We start from the raw sequence: 14,904 nt of genomic DNA on the forward strand, positions 1-14,904 counted from the left end.
CACCTTGGTTTTGACACATTTGAGAGGTGTATCCCCTGTGGAGCCCTTCGCCCCGGCGACATGGCCAATGTGGCGGCCACGCCGGGGTTAAAGTGGCGGCGGCACTGCGGGCCCCACCCAGGAGGTCCGCACCGCCTCTGACCAGCCGCGCGCGTTCCCCGCTGGGCGTGCGAGGGAGCAGGGGAGGTTCTGGCGCTTTCTGCGCTGCTGCGTGGTCACTGTTGTCTCGTTTTACCCTTTTGCTGGGGTTGAGGCGCCTCGGAAAACTCGCTCTGAAAGCATTTTGCCTCAGTAGCTTGGCTAAAGCGGCGGCTTCCCGCGGTTTAAACTGCCGCCGTCCGCTTCGTGCCTGCCCACAGTGAGTCAGAGCCGCCCCTGGCCGGGAGCTCGCGCCCTTCCCTCTGTGAGGCGGGAAGCTGAGGCCGCTCTCTTCCTGCCGCAGCCCAGCCGCTTCGGGAAGGTTCCTCCACAGCTCTCCGCCTTGGACTCTGCGCCTCAGCGACTTCGTGAGAGTTTAAGTAAGAAAACTATGGAATATTTTATCTGTCTCTATTAAAAAAAACAAACAAACATGTATTTTATGCCACCCATTAGGATGTTTGGCACTCTCTTGTCTTTCCTGTTGGCCTGTGGAACTGCTCGTAAGACTGGGTGGTGGAGCCTAACAATTCGGTGATTTCAAGTGTTCGGATTAGGAATATTTAGGTTATTTTTCTGTGCTTTTCCATATGCATAGCATATAAGTGTTGCTGGGAAGTGCATCTTAACATATTTTTAATGTAATTATATATTTCATAGTAATTTCTTAAGATTGTTAGACAATCCTGTGTGGACCTGACACTGCGTGTGTGCCTATGAGTAACTATGACAGTGGCAGAGATACTAGTGTTATAAATAACAGGCATAAACTGGCGTTCATGCAAGTTAAGGCTTTAATAGAGTTGCAGGAATCAAGCAATGTACAGGCCTGGGTGCGTGGGCAGGCTCTGCTCTACCCTATCGCACCCAGGCCTGTACATTGCTTGATTCCTGCAACTCTTTTAAAGCCTTAACTTGCATGAACGCCAGTTTATGCCTGTTATTTATAACACTAGGGATTGTATCAAGAAGATCAGTAAGGCTGTAGTTATTCCTTAACCTGTTCTCAGCACTAGCAGAGGTCTCAGTCCTGCTAACTACCAAACAGCCTGGGTCTGGCCCACCAAAACACCTAAGCACGTACTTACCTTGAAAAAGTCATGTTGAACTATGTCTTCAGAGAAAGAGTGTGCATATTTAAGAGCTTTGTTGATTCAACACGTGAAGAATACAGCATCTTTGAAGAAGCAGCCCTCTGTGTCCTTATTTCATCTTCTGTCCTTTGTCCTGTCCTCTCGGAGCGCAAGTGCTTGAGGCAGCAGTTATTCCTCACCCTCTCTGAGAGCACCTATAGCATTTGGTCTTTGGGGATTTTTATCTGAACTGAAGTCAGTAATTGTCTTCAGTAGTTGTAACTACGCTTTTGTGAGGAGAAAAGAGAGGAACTCTGCGTTTCTTCTTTTTAATAATGCTCTTTATTATTTGCACCTTTTTCTCTTGCTTTCCTTTATTCTTGTTAAGCATTCTGTTTTCGTCAAGCTTTTGTATTTTAGGCTGCCACTCAGAAATTCCCATGTGATATGTTACTGTGCTTTTTTTGTTGTTGCTTTTGTTTTTTTTAAAGTTCAATTTCAGGTAGGAAATGTTGCAAAATGTTTTTAAAAGCATTTTTCACAAGCTACTGAACCTAACTTCTAGAAACATGGGTAATAACAAAGTCAGGGAAGCAAGTATTAGTGGACCACTTTATGGTGATCAAGGTAAGAATTTTATCAGTGTCTATATGCTTTACAGTGCGATAAAATTTGCAACTCTGCAGGGTTTTGAAATAACATTTATGAGCCAGACACTTCCAAAATCCTAGAAAATTTTGGTTTGGACCAAAACTAGACACCTCAGATAGTGATGCTGTAATTCTGGGCTGCTGCTGACTAGCAGTATTCTCAGTACATTATTTGCATATAAAGAAGTAAAAAGGCAAATATGTAAACAAATACAGAGGTAACAGCAGATCAGCAGGCTGTATTTTAGAGTGGTTGGAAATACATGAGATTTTCTTTAAATACAACTCAGGATGAGCTAGTTTCAGACTTCTTGGTGAGGTCAGGCAACAGAGATAATCTTGCACTTACATAACCAGAGAAGCAAGGACAGGCAACATGTGGTTGCTTCTCAGCTTTCAGGTCTAGAAGTTTCTGGAGGTGCTTGTCAGCCTCTTAAGTATTTTCAGGTGTCATCGTAAGTGGTATGTTTGCAGCTGTGGTTGATAAGTGGAAGTAGCACAAATCTTTCTCTTGTAATTACTGCCTCATATATTTTCCTCCTGTGAGTTCCTGATGAATCTGATACAATTTAAAAGAAAGATACAGTTTTATATCAGCCTTGACAATCATGTGATGTTTCAGATCCTTCAAACACCAAGACATTGTTTGAGAAGAGCTGTTGAAGTTTCTCTACCTACTGAGTTAATTCGAAAGTGAATGGTGAAAACTGTCTAGTGTATTCAGAATAAAGGAGGTGCTTGTTACCTCTTCAAGTCCTTATGATAACTTGATATTTTTACACTACAGTACAGTATTATACTTGAATCCAGTTTTCCCTTTGCTACCTTGATGCTACTGTTTAAATTTAGAATGTAAAGATGCACCTTTTTCTTCGTTTTTGTAATATTTGCTCTTTTAGTACACATTGTATTTTCTTTATACATTCTGATTTCCCATCTTATTTATCCTTGGAATACCTTATTTTTCTCACATTTTTTCTAAGGCAACCTGCAAACCTCAGGATGCTAAACTTTTAAGTGAGTTTGGTAATAAGCAATGAAGTCAAGTTTAAGCAAATATTGAGTTGTATGTTGCTTATGTTATTCTTCAGTCCCCTGATTGAGACTTTTTGCCTTTATCCTCATCAGTTATTTTTCTTTGTTGTGACAATGGCTTTTTGGACAGAGTTTATCTATGACTACAGAATGTGCCTGTGTAACCTTGAATATAATGAGGTGGGACTTCAGCTGTTCACCTGATTTCTAACTATTACATCATCTCGTTTTACCTTTGTATATTCATCCTTGTTCTTCCAAGCTCCAGAGACTGTCCATGTCTTCCTGATTTCTTGTCGCCTTCTCATATCCTAGCAATGTTCCTTGCATCCGCTCTTCTTTCAGCGTCAGTCCTTCTCACTCCCTTCATCTCTATCACCTTCAGAAGAGCCCTTCAGTGTTTGTATTGATTATAGTCAGACTGAGTTTGCATGAGATAGTGGTTATCTAGTCAGTGTTCACTTGACTGTACTGTTCTGTTAGTCTGAATTATCTCTTTTTTTCTTATCAGTCATATATAAGTATTCTTTAGAGAAATTTAAGAAGCAAACATGTATCTTTCAATCTTTTAAGGAAGGTCACTTATTTTAGAAGTTACTGTAAAATAAGAAGCTAAAACTCTCATCCTCTTCCTGGAAGTATTCACTGACTGTCCTACTTGTCATTTCTTTTCTGTTGTTTTTGCTCCATCTCTATGGAGAGAGGATCAGTCCATCTCCCTGATGGCAATCCCTTGTAGTTTATTTGCCTGTGCACCAGCTCCTTACAGACGTGTTTACCGTTCATTTGCCACAATGCACTGTGGCTGCTCAAGGCGAGAAAAAACAAAGCAATCTGAAGATAGAAACAAATTGCAAGAGAACTTGTGGAGAAGTAATGTCTCTTGTCACTCAGCTAGATGTGTGTGCTGTGTCCAGAGCTGAAAATGTAATTGGGATGGATGTAATGGTTGTATTAATAAATAATACTTTCATTTGGTATGCAGTTAAACCTCTACTACAAAAGGGCATCTTTTTTTATGAAAGTGTTAGCTAGGACAGGTGAGCATCTTTCACTCTTGAAGGCCATTAGACATGAAGCATTAGAAGGTGGCTATGCTGTCTCTGTAATAATGCACAATGGGATAATGAGGCTAGCTCACAATGAATAAAACCTTGCTCTCCACTGTGTTAAAATGAATGGGGTTTTATGTGATAAATGGATCAAATACCCATACAGAGCTTGATGAATAATTGGCAAATCATGTCACCATTCAAGAGAAGGTCATCTCTTAAACTCTTGTGTCTCAGCTATTTTAACTCCAGCTCTGCTGTCAGTTAAGTTGATATTCTCAGCATTGGCAGCTGAATTTGTCTTGTTTAATAGTCTTTCCCATTACAGTGCATCAAAGAGATGCAATCCCATATGTGACTTCTCATACAGTGATTTCTTCTTGATGTCCAACTGAAATAAAGAGAGACTTTAACAAGTATAACGCTTTTTTTGTTTGGAAGAGTTGTATCAGCTCAGCAGTAAAAATCTTTGGAGCATTTTCAGTTTGGGTGTTTATTTTAAATGACTAGCAATTATGTGAGTGTATGCTGAATCACTATCTTCTCTTTTGTATTTAGCACTTAATTTACATTGTTTATTTTTTACATAAAAGAGATGTGTACAAAGATTTTCCTCATATTCATTGTAGAGATCGGTATAATCCTTTATCATCACTGGGAACTAACTTCCCAGATATTAGAGGCAAATATTGCAAATAATCTAGATATGTAAATGTGGGGGGAAAGATGCTTTATTAAGTAGTTTGTATCTTTTGTTTTAAAAGAAGCTGAATGCATAGTTGTAGCCGTGATCCAGGAGGAGATATTAAAGTTAGCATTTGACTCTTTGATTTAAAAATGAATGTATCTGAAAATACACCCAGGAGGTGCAACATGAACTACCACATGTAGGTTGGAGAGGAATCTTCCTTGGAGCAACAACCACCATGTTTTCAATGACCAGATACTTGATTGCTAAAAAAAACAGTATTATGTAATTTTTTTTTTTTCAGTAGTTGAGGGTTTTAATTAGCTAATCCATTTAGAAATTGTGTTTTTAGAAGGACAGAATAGCAAATTGAGTATCTATACTTGAGAAAATAGATCTGCCTTTCAGTACCTGGTACATTCCTCCGGCTTCAATAGGCTTTCTAACACACTTTAATAGACCAGTTACTTAGTGAAGTAACTAGAAAATGAAACAAACTCACTAGGTTTTAGTCAAAGGTACAGGGTTGCTTTGTGTTGATAGCTGAATGCTAGGCATTTCTGTGCAGAAGATTCCTTCTGGTGCTAAGACCTGTATCTAGTGTATGCTTGTTTAAACATAAATTTAAATGAGGGTGGGAACAGGATGGGAGATAAAGGAATAAAAAAAGCATGTGTCATACTGCTCTGCAAATACACATTTAAAACATTGCATTCATCAAGAGAGTTGGATGCAAAAGATATAGGTAGAGTTTCGTATTTATGTCAATCATAAATGCATGTTTTATGTTATTCCATCTTGCCTAGAATCCTGGATGTTGCAAACTGAAAATTTCCCTCCCCTTCAGTGCATGGTTTTTTTCTCCCACTCTGCCCAAAGATGTTTGCCTTAATATTTTAGTTACATTAAATAAGTTGTTGTTGTTATTTTCTAATGAAAGGAGAAAAATGTATTCTTTTCCTTTTTTATTAAAAAAGACTTCTGTTGAGTGTTTTTACTACAGGGATTAAAAGCTGAAATTCAGAAATAAGTAAGACTTGTTCCGGAGAAAATACTTTCATTAGAGTTTTGAAGTCTTGAGAGCACGCAGCAGACTGTCTTCTTGGCACTGGTGAAGACCAGTGTCTTTACTTACCCTGAAGAGAGTAGCCTTTAGTGTATACGTAGATAAAACCAGCCATGATTATGTATGTAATGAGCTGTGGTGTCCTTGTAAGAAGATAAGGAAATCAAAGTAGCTCAAACTGCTATGTCTTTGTGAACAGTGCTCTTTGCATAGACTGGTGGCTCCTTAGGACAAGTAAATGTTCCCATATGGGACCATGAGAAGCTATTTTAAGTTATTTAAAAGTATCCAATTCTGTAAGCCTCACTTAACTCTTCATTAAGATTAGGGTTGTTAAGGGAGTAAGATTATAACTTTATTACTTGAGAGCAGAACATGAAACTTTTCCATTTCCTTTATCTTCTGTATGACTCTCAACTATCCAGTATCACTTAGAAAATAATATAGTAAAGGAGAGGTTTATTTGTAAACATGTTCTACATTTCCTACCAAGGGACTGAGCAAGAGGTAGAGCACTATAATTCCTTCATGATTTTTCTGAAAGCTATTAAGGATTATCTGTTTTTAATACTTAGTGAGTGGTAACCAGACCATCACATACCATTAATTTTTTATGCTGAAGAGGAATGCAAACTAAGGAAATGGATTGTCTTGCCTGACGTGTTTTCATATGTTTGTGGCAGAACTTTTTGAGGAAAAATACTCTGATTTATGTTTTTAGTAATAAAATTGTACTTATTTTCACAAAGCTTATTTGTGTGCTCTGACAATGACACTTAAATCCTTGATTCTATTATAAGTAAAATAAAATGTGAAATCTCATTATCTACCATAATGGAGTGCTGCATGAAAATCACTTAGAGCCTATTTCTTCTTAAAATACATGTGTTTTACAGTAAATTTTCTCTAAGCTGGAATAACAGAAGGTTGCTGGCATAACTGGCACGTGTAAAGCGGTGTACTATGGAAACATTACAGCCTTGCTTGTGCTGTGTTGCACGTCAGTTGAGATATGCTCTGCTGGACTGCAGATAGGTCCACACCGAGCCATCTTGCATGACCTTGCACCCATCTCATTTGTAAATGGGTTATCCTGCTTGTAAATGATGGAAGTTGTCTTTAAGATTGCAGTCCTGCAGAACAGAAGGAGCAAGGGAAGGAAAGGAAAACTTTGTCTTGTAAAACATGTGAGACATGGCTCTGTGGCTCTGGCCTGTTCTAGGTAGTGTATGCAAATACAGAAACTTTTTGTAAGAAAACACAAGTTTTCTTTGAGACAAGACCTGTCAGAACAGTGCATTAGTGACTTACCATTAGCTCTGAGCAACAGTTTACTGGTCTGTGGTTTTCAGTCACTTGCAGCTTCTCTGAAATGTGCACCTTGACCAAAGCATTCTGTCGCTCTGCTTGAACATAAATACTTTTCTTCTAATATTTAAACAGAAAGCAGTTGTTTCTTCACCCACTGGAGAAAATTGGAAAGGAAAACATAGTATATAATAAAAGGAGAGTGTTTAAAATGGAGAAATTACTGAATTTTGAAAGCTGGCATTTCTTACAGAAATTACCCTTATTGAAGGGAACATAAAGAAGATTGGGTTTTGCTTGGTCAATTTTAGCAGTTAAAAATGGATTTTTGAGAATGTACAATAGATTCCTCTTGTGTCTCTAAGAAGGTCACAGCTGAAAACAAAAGTGTAGCTTTTGCAGACTAGATGTATAAGAAGTGAAAATGTCCTAGTTTAAAACACTCACTATTATCCACTTCCTAGTTTTGAGTTGATGGGATGCTTAGTTGTTTTTTATTAGTGGACTGCCTCCAAAAGAAAGATGATTTTTACAGACTTCAGGCGTCACACTTCAAGTGAACCTTTCATGCCTAGTTCCAAGGTACTGATCTGTTGCTTGGTGGATCAAGACTGCAATACAGCACAGCCTTGATTTAGCAAACCTTGTCCGTTTTCCTGTAAGCCACAGAGCTTTCAGGTACAGAAGCTGAGCACAGCTTGCAGGATCCACATCAGAGTGTCCTTTGTGAACGGCAGTGTCTTTTGAGATCAGAGTCTCTCTAGTTTTCCAGGGAGGCTATAAAAGGCCTTAAAAAGGCAAAGGATACCTGCAGTCTCAGTCACTCTTACACTGCTGGCACAGGTACGCTGCTGGGCAGAGATCTGTGGTGGAGTGGTGTGGTGTATCTGGAGCACTGTATGACCGTCAGTGATTTACAAAGAACAAATAAGAATATCAAGATAAGTGACGATATCACAAAACATGATGCTTTATTGTGGTGCCTCTTAGGATGATATCTGTATCATTGTTCTGTCCTGCACTCAACTCGTGCACAACTGACTTTGCTTGACATTATTCTGTAGTGGGAAATACTGTGCTCGGAGTGGATTATGTAACTGACAGCAGCATCACCTCCCCTGGAGGATATTAAACACTTTGCAGCACTTGTTGGGAAGACTAACCCTGCTGCTAAGACCAAGGCTGCTTCCCAAAAAAATGGTTTGGTAATAATGAGAGCTCTGCATGCTCTGCTGCCAGCCTAGGCAGGGCACATTTTCTGTAGGTGGTGGCATGAAGGCAGAGGCAGGGGAGAGAGAGAGCTCTTTGTCAGCTGTCTCACGTGTGTGTGCATATATATGTGCACTTAGCCAAGTTAACATATTTGGGTTTAAATCACAGAGTCACAGAACATTAGAGGTTAGAAGGGACTTCAGAGATTATAGACTTCAACTCCTCTGCCAAAAGCAGAATCACCTAGGGTGGTTTGCAATGCCTCCAGGCAGACTTTGACAGTCTCCAGAGAAGGAGACTTCACAACCCCTCTGGACAGCCTGTTCCAGTGCTCCATCACCCTCGCTGTAAAGAAGGTTCTCCTCGTGCTGAAGTGAAACCTTCTACATTAAAGTTTGTATCCATTGTTCCTTATTACAGTACAGCTCTGAAAAGAGATTGGCATGGTTTTTACTAGAGATGTTGCTTCAGTCCCAACTTAGGTGGAAGGTGAAAGGCAACACAGAAATGCTCTCCATAATTTGTAGTTTCCACACAGCTACAGCACTGCTGTTAGCTAGTGCATTTTTTCAGAGTACGTAAAATAGTTTTGTATTGTGGAGTGAAATCTCAACATGACTTTTGTCTTGTTCTCCAGTCTTTGAGTTCATATTCTTTTGTCAGCATTAAACCCCTGAAATGCTGTGCTGAGTTTGGTTTTGAAGTGTTTTGCGTCTTCGTGTGAACAGCTGAGCCTGCCTTTTTTTCTGTGTAACCACCAACATCAGGTCCCCAAGGGAGGTGGTGAAACATCAAGTGATAGCACAGTGTTTATTTTAGCTGATATTGTTGTGAAAGGATACTGTTAGTAACGTCACAAAAATGTTGGTGAGGAAGTGTTAGTAAATGTATGAGGAAGGTGAAAGTTTGTGAAGATGATGAAAAGAAGAGCAACTGCTGCCCTGGTCCAGGGCAGCCATCCTCTGTTGAGCACAGTGCTCCTTGATACCAAGGAAGTGAGTGGAGGCAGAGGTCCTGCCTATTTGTAACCCACAATGTTTCTTTCCTCCGTGATTGAAATAATTAACATGAAAAAAATAAACCAAAAGAAAGTAAATAAAACCACTAAATTAGAAATCCCTCTCTGCACTAAGTCACATGGCAAGTTTGAAAATGTACAGCTGTTTCTAGGTAAGAAAAGATGGGTCAGGAGAATTTCTGCAGGAAACTCTGGATGGGATTTTGCATTCATTTTAAAATGTAAATATCTATAATGGATATGTAGGGTGATTTTATTTTATTTTTATTTTATTTTATTTTATTTTATTTACAAAGTGTTTGTGGAACAATAATACACCTGAAACCTTGACACAGAATTGTTTCTTCAATAATGACAAAGCAGGCCCCTTGTTTCCAAGGGCTTTTGACCCAACCAGATAAGCAAAGTAAAGTTGTAGCATTCTCAGAGTGATCTTTTCTTGTGATATGAACCCATTCTGATGAATTTGACAGGTGTCAGTAACTGCCCACCACTCCGATGACTAAAAGCTTATAACTTCATGAATGCAAGTAATTATCCTTTAAAAAAACTGTTTGATCAATGAGGAAAACTCAAATAATTATTGAAATGTTCTACAGCCTGCAGCGAGTGGTTGAATGGTGGCGCTGCCTCTTGAACTTTCCGAGACACTTGGTTGCTTGTTCTATCACTCATCCATAGCCCTACGTCTTATCACCCTCTCCTAGGGTACCAGTACTTTTCTCTCCTTTCCCCTTTGCTCACCCCCTCCTCTGTTTCAGCTCTTGCCGCTGTCTGTAAGAGCAGAGCTAATCAAAACACAGCATAGGGAACTGTGAACAACCACCATGAGAGTCACTTAAACAAATGGATTTGTAAAACTTGATTGTTCTAAGCCTGTCCAAGCCAGGACCATGATTTGAATTAAACATAAGGCAACTCCTTTCACAGAATCAATAAGTGCAAATAACATAGCTTGCAACCATGTTTTATTTCCCAGACAAAAATGGTTCTTAACAGCTTTCTGAAGGCTATGCTTCAGCCACCTGCTGCTAAAGTTGTTTGCTTGTTCCTAGAAAATTTGATCTTCTACAGCATTAAAACAGACAAGTATTTAGTCAGCATGCTTGTGTGTACTTGGGGCAAGATCTTTCATGGATGTTTGAGAGTCATATTTTTTAATGGACATTGCAACTTTCCACAAACTACTTTTAGCAAGTATAAATGACAGGGACAGAGGGTGTAGACATAAACTGTGAGAATTTGTCTCATCTTCATTCAACTTTATCTGGGTTTTGGAGACAAAAGCAATCATCCCTGTTCCTGAAAAATGTCAGTTTGCTGCTCTGCCACTAGCCTTTTTGCTGTTCTAATACTAGTTTTCACTGTAAAATGCTATTCTGCTCTGGTACTTGAGGTGCTGCAGGAACCTTAAAGCATGTGTTTTGCAGTAGTTGTTTCTATTTTGCAAATAGACTGAAGCACACTGTAATACCAGTTGATTATTGCAGCTGGCATTTGAATATATTGTAGTCCCAACAGGAGAGTGATTGAAATGCAGATGCTGAGAACAACTGCTTACAGTGAAATCACATTTCCCAGTTGGTTTATTCTGAGCACAGAGGAGTTCCTTAGAAAAATAGATAACCTCTGCTTTTACTGTTCTTTAGACTGTTCTCCTTCCTAGAGGTATAAACACTGGACAAGGGCTCTGCATTTGCTAATTTCATAGCATTCCTTCAGCAAAGCGAACTACAATGAAAATTTGCTCTGCTTGGAGCTTTTTTTCTAATGCTGCTTTTATCCTTTCCAGACCACCTTCATGCCTTCCCCTTGGTATTCTGCAGCAGCAAAATTGCTGGGTACCAACAGTGAGCAGTGGTAACCTCCAGTACTAGAGATCATTAGAATTGTATGGGATTTCCTTTCCTATACCTCCATGTATTACTGATCACTACTACTTTTCAGTCTGTTTCTCTATACACTTAATCAATACTTAACTGGCAGGTAAATGAGGAGGACTGGAATTTCTTATCCTCTATTTTTTAAATACTCTTTCAACCATGCAGGATGAGAAAGAAAATTCATAGAATCGTTTTGGCTGGTAAAGACCCTTAAAATCACCGAGTCCCGCTGTTGACCTAGCACCACCATGGCCATGTCCACACGTTTTTTGAACACCTCCAGTGATTATCACTCCATCAAGTCTCAGGGTAACCTATTCAAATGCCTGACCACTTACAGAATCACTGTGGCTGATCAAGTCCCAACAGCTATCTAACTCTACCAGGGCTTTTATTACACTGTATCCTTGAGCTAGATGGCTTTTGAATACATCCAGGGATGGGGTTTCAACCACTTCTAAGGCAACCTGTTTTAGTCTTCAGTAATCCCTTCAATATAGAAGATTTTCCTAGTGCCTGACTTCCCCTGTCATAACTCAATGCCATTTCCTCTTTCAAGTAATTGTAGAGAGTGATAAGGTCTCCCTTCAGCCTCCATTTCTTCAGACTAAATGACCCTCAGCCGCTCATTACAGTTTCAGTAAAGAATTTTTCCTTAACATCCAATCTAAATTTGTATGAGTAGACCTATTCTTTAGGTGCTCATTTCCACTAGATAAGGGTCTTGGATGCTGTATGGTTTCTTATTTTTAAGTTTGTGTCTTAGAGAACCTCTGCAGCTATGCATTAAGGATGTTGTAGAGACAGCAAACTGCATATATTAACATGTTGCTGTTAAACCTTTTTTTTTTCCTGTAGAAGCACTTAAGGGGAAGGAAAACATCCAAAGCCTAGTCCAAATTGAGTCTTTATGACACAACAAAAATAAAAAGTAAATGCCAGACAAACTGAACATGTTTTTTACTGTTATTGAAAACAATGTGGATCTGGACTGACAGCTTGTGAACTAAGATGCAACTTGATCTAATTTGAAATGGCCAGAATGTTGTACTATCCTCAAAACAACCCATGGAAATCACCATGTTTTGTTACATGATTTGATACTCTGGGATTTGATTGGTTTTCTTTGTAAAAAGAGATTATGCTTCAGAAGGGCTTTTCATTTTGCTGTTGGTAACCTTTGAATTAACTATTAACAGAAAAAAAAGCCAAGTCATATCTCTGCAACCTTGCAGAGACAATTACTTAGATGATCTTTTGCCCCTCATCCTCACGACTATTTGCTACTTTTTAACGTGCTAGTCCAGTCACTCCAACCTTTGCTTTTAATTTTCTCTTTTACCCTATTTGCTTTTCTTTCCTCATCTCTCTTTACAACCATTGATCCAGTTAACTGAGGGCTTACTTAGATATTTTGGAAGAGATGCAGTTCATCAGAGGTGCAGCTGTTTTTAAGCTTGTCACAAGGATCCCTTCCACACTATATACCAGTGGTTTAATCAACAATAAGATGAATAAAACTCCTCTTGATTCACACTGGACCAATCTGTTTTTGAGCATAAAGAAAGTTTGTCAAGTGCAGCTTTACAGTTATCTGTAAAGTAAAAGTCCAGTGGATGTTTATTACTCACTATTTATTGTATGTGTTTAGAACTATGTATCAGTAAATGTGGCTATATATATAGATGTGATTTTAAAACTAAACTGACAAGATATAAAACAAACCCAAAAGATTTAATAGTGAAAGAATAACCAAAGGAAAGAAGGTTGATTATTTATACATAACCATCCCCTCTCAATATGATATTTGGGTTGCCCTGGCAATGAAGTGAACCAGAACTGCTACTTAGCAGATGATGCCAGGTATTTCTGCGTGTTCCCAACAGCACTGTATACAGAGATTAACAGGGGGTACTTAAGTACCAACTACCACCAAGCGAGTGAATAACTGTTAAGTATAACTAAATGTTTAAATTTTTGATATAAAAGCAGTATCTCCTTAAACAGCATGTCTGTCACTCCAGAAATATAAACACTATACCTTATAAATGCTATACTTGTGCTCCTTAAATAATATTTTGGAAGTGTTCTTTAGCAGCCCGTAAACAACATTATTTATAAAACTGGCAGTGGAAAAGCTGCATCTGTTAACTAACAGCAGGGTTCTTTTTATTTTTCAGATAAAGTTACGGAGGTTAAAAATAGCTGACAGTCATTTCTTAGTTCTTGGTGGGTTTAGTGAGCTATTTACTGTGATAGAGGGGACTACTCAACCACAAGCCTGCTGGAAATTAAAAATAAGTCCCTAAATAGGTAACATGAAATTACCAATGTTCAATCAAATGTAGCATTTAGCTACAGCTATCATGTAACATTGATTCATGGAGAGAACACCTGGGGAAAATTTCACAATCTGATGTGCAAAATACACATGCTCACTCCACATCTACTGAGCTTGTTGCCTTGATGCTTGTTCTCTCAAATGTCAATGTTGTCTAGCTAGGTCTGGATGCAATACATGTTGGGGACTGAAACATATGACTATAGGGTGAAAGTTACGATCTTTATTGTCATACTGGCCCCGTCTGAATGCATATATGTATATGAATTTATAGAATCTACAGTACTTTAATCTATGATTTATTTCTAATGAGCCCTTTCCTTCTCTTTGTACTCTTTTTTTTTTTTTTTTTTTTTTTTTTTTTTTTAAATTTGAACAGTTGCTGACTCAGGCCCAGCTTTTGCTGTGCCTCTGACTGCTTTGGCTGAGGAATTTGCAGTATTATTTCACCACAATTTGAAGGTTCCACCTCAGAGCTTCATCTGACATTCTTTCCATACACACAAATGCACTGCTCTCCCGTAGGAGTACAAAGGAGAGAGGGCAGAAAGATTGTAAGATAGAGCAAGCTATAAAAAGTAAGAATAGGGTATAAACCCAGTACCTAAAACATTAACATCCATACTTGAAATTCAGATTAGAGAGTCAAATATTTCATCTGTGTTTGTTGGAGTGGAGGGAGAGGAGGAGTGAGAAGTGCTACACCATGAATCCTATATTGTATTGCCTTATAAAAATATCAAAGATATAAAATACTAAGGAATTATTATTCTATAACGAAGCTTGAAGCTGAACTTGAACACATAATTTAGCGGATAATCATAATCTTCCTTAGAACGTAGGTCATGTTAACTAAAATTTATTTTTCCCTGCCTTTCAATACTTTACTGGCTTTGAAGGGTGAGTAGTAGAGACAAGAGATTAGAATTTCTTACTATTTGGAGTTAGAATTGGTTGATACTTTTTGTGTGACTCTTGGTTCAAAAGTTCTATGGATACCATAGTGATTTTCTGAAACACACAGCCCGATGATACACATTGTTGCGTCTGATTAAAATTTGTTCTGCTTTGCAGTCCTAAATCACGTGTTACACAACAGAGCAAATGGCTGGGTGTTTTGAGCTGGGTGGGAGTCCCGAGCTGCTTTGTGATGCAGATAGCATTGCAGTTCTAACTTGTCATATTGGGGAGAGAAGAGTATGGGTGAAAGACAGCTGCTTTTTGGAGTTCTTGTGGCAAATGCCAAGGTGTTGGCCTGCCTGATCTTTTAACAGTAAAAAATCGTGCGGTTTCATATTGTGCAACTGTGTGAATTCAGTGAGTTGAATGTCCACTGTTTTCTGCTCAAAATTGTGATGAGAGCTTGTTGTTCAAGGGAAGAATTAAGACTAAACAAGGACAAAAGGGACAGCTACTACATCTGTTGGCTGTTTGACCAAA

At 38.7% G+C, this 14,904-nt stretch overlaps 1 protein-coding gene across 3 annotated transcripts in view; it reads left to right on the forward strand.

The window, feature by feature from the left end:
• The first annotated feature begins 235 nt into the window (after nucleotides 1–235).
• CDH20 (cadherin 20) overlaps nucleotides 236–14,904 on the forward strand; it is a 283,902-nt gene continuing 269,233 nt past the window's right edge. For 2 of the 3 annotated variants that reach the window (XM_064160836.1, XM_064160834.1), the window contains exon 1: nucleotides 236–518. The gene's annotated coding sequence lies outside the window, so the exon portion shown is untranslated. The remainder of the gene's footprint in view (nucleotides 519–14,904) is intronic. The other variant, XM_064160835.1, reaches the window with a different exon arrangement.

This window comes from Pogoniulus pusillus, chromosome 21 (genome assembly GCF_015220805.1).
Source record: "Pogoniulus pusillus isolate bPogPus1 chromosome 21, bPogPus1.pri, whole genome shotgun sequence".
Lineage (NCBI taxonomy): Eukaryota > Metazoa > Chordata > Aves > Piciformes > Lybiidae > Pogoniulus > Pogoniulus pusillus.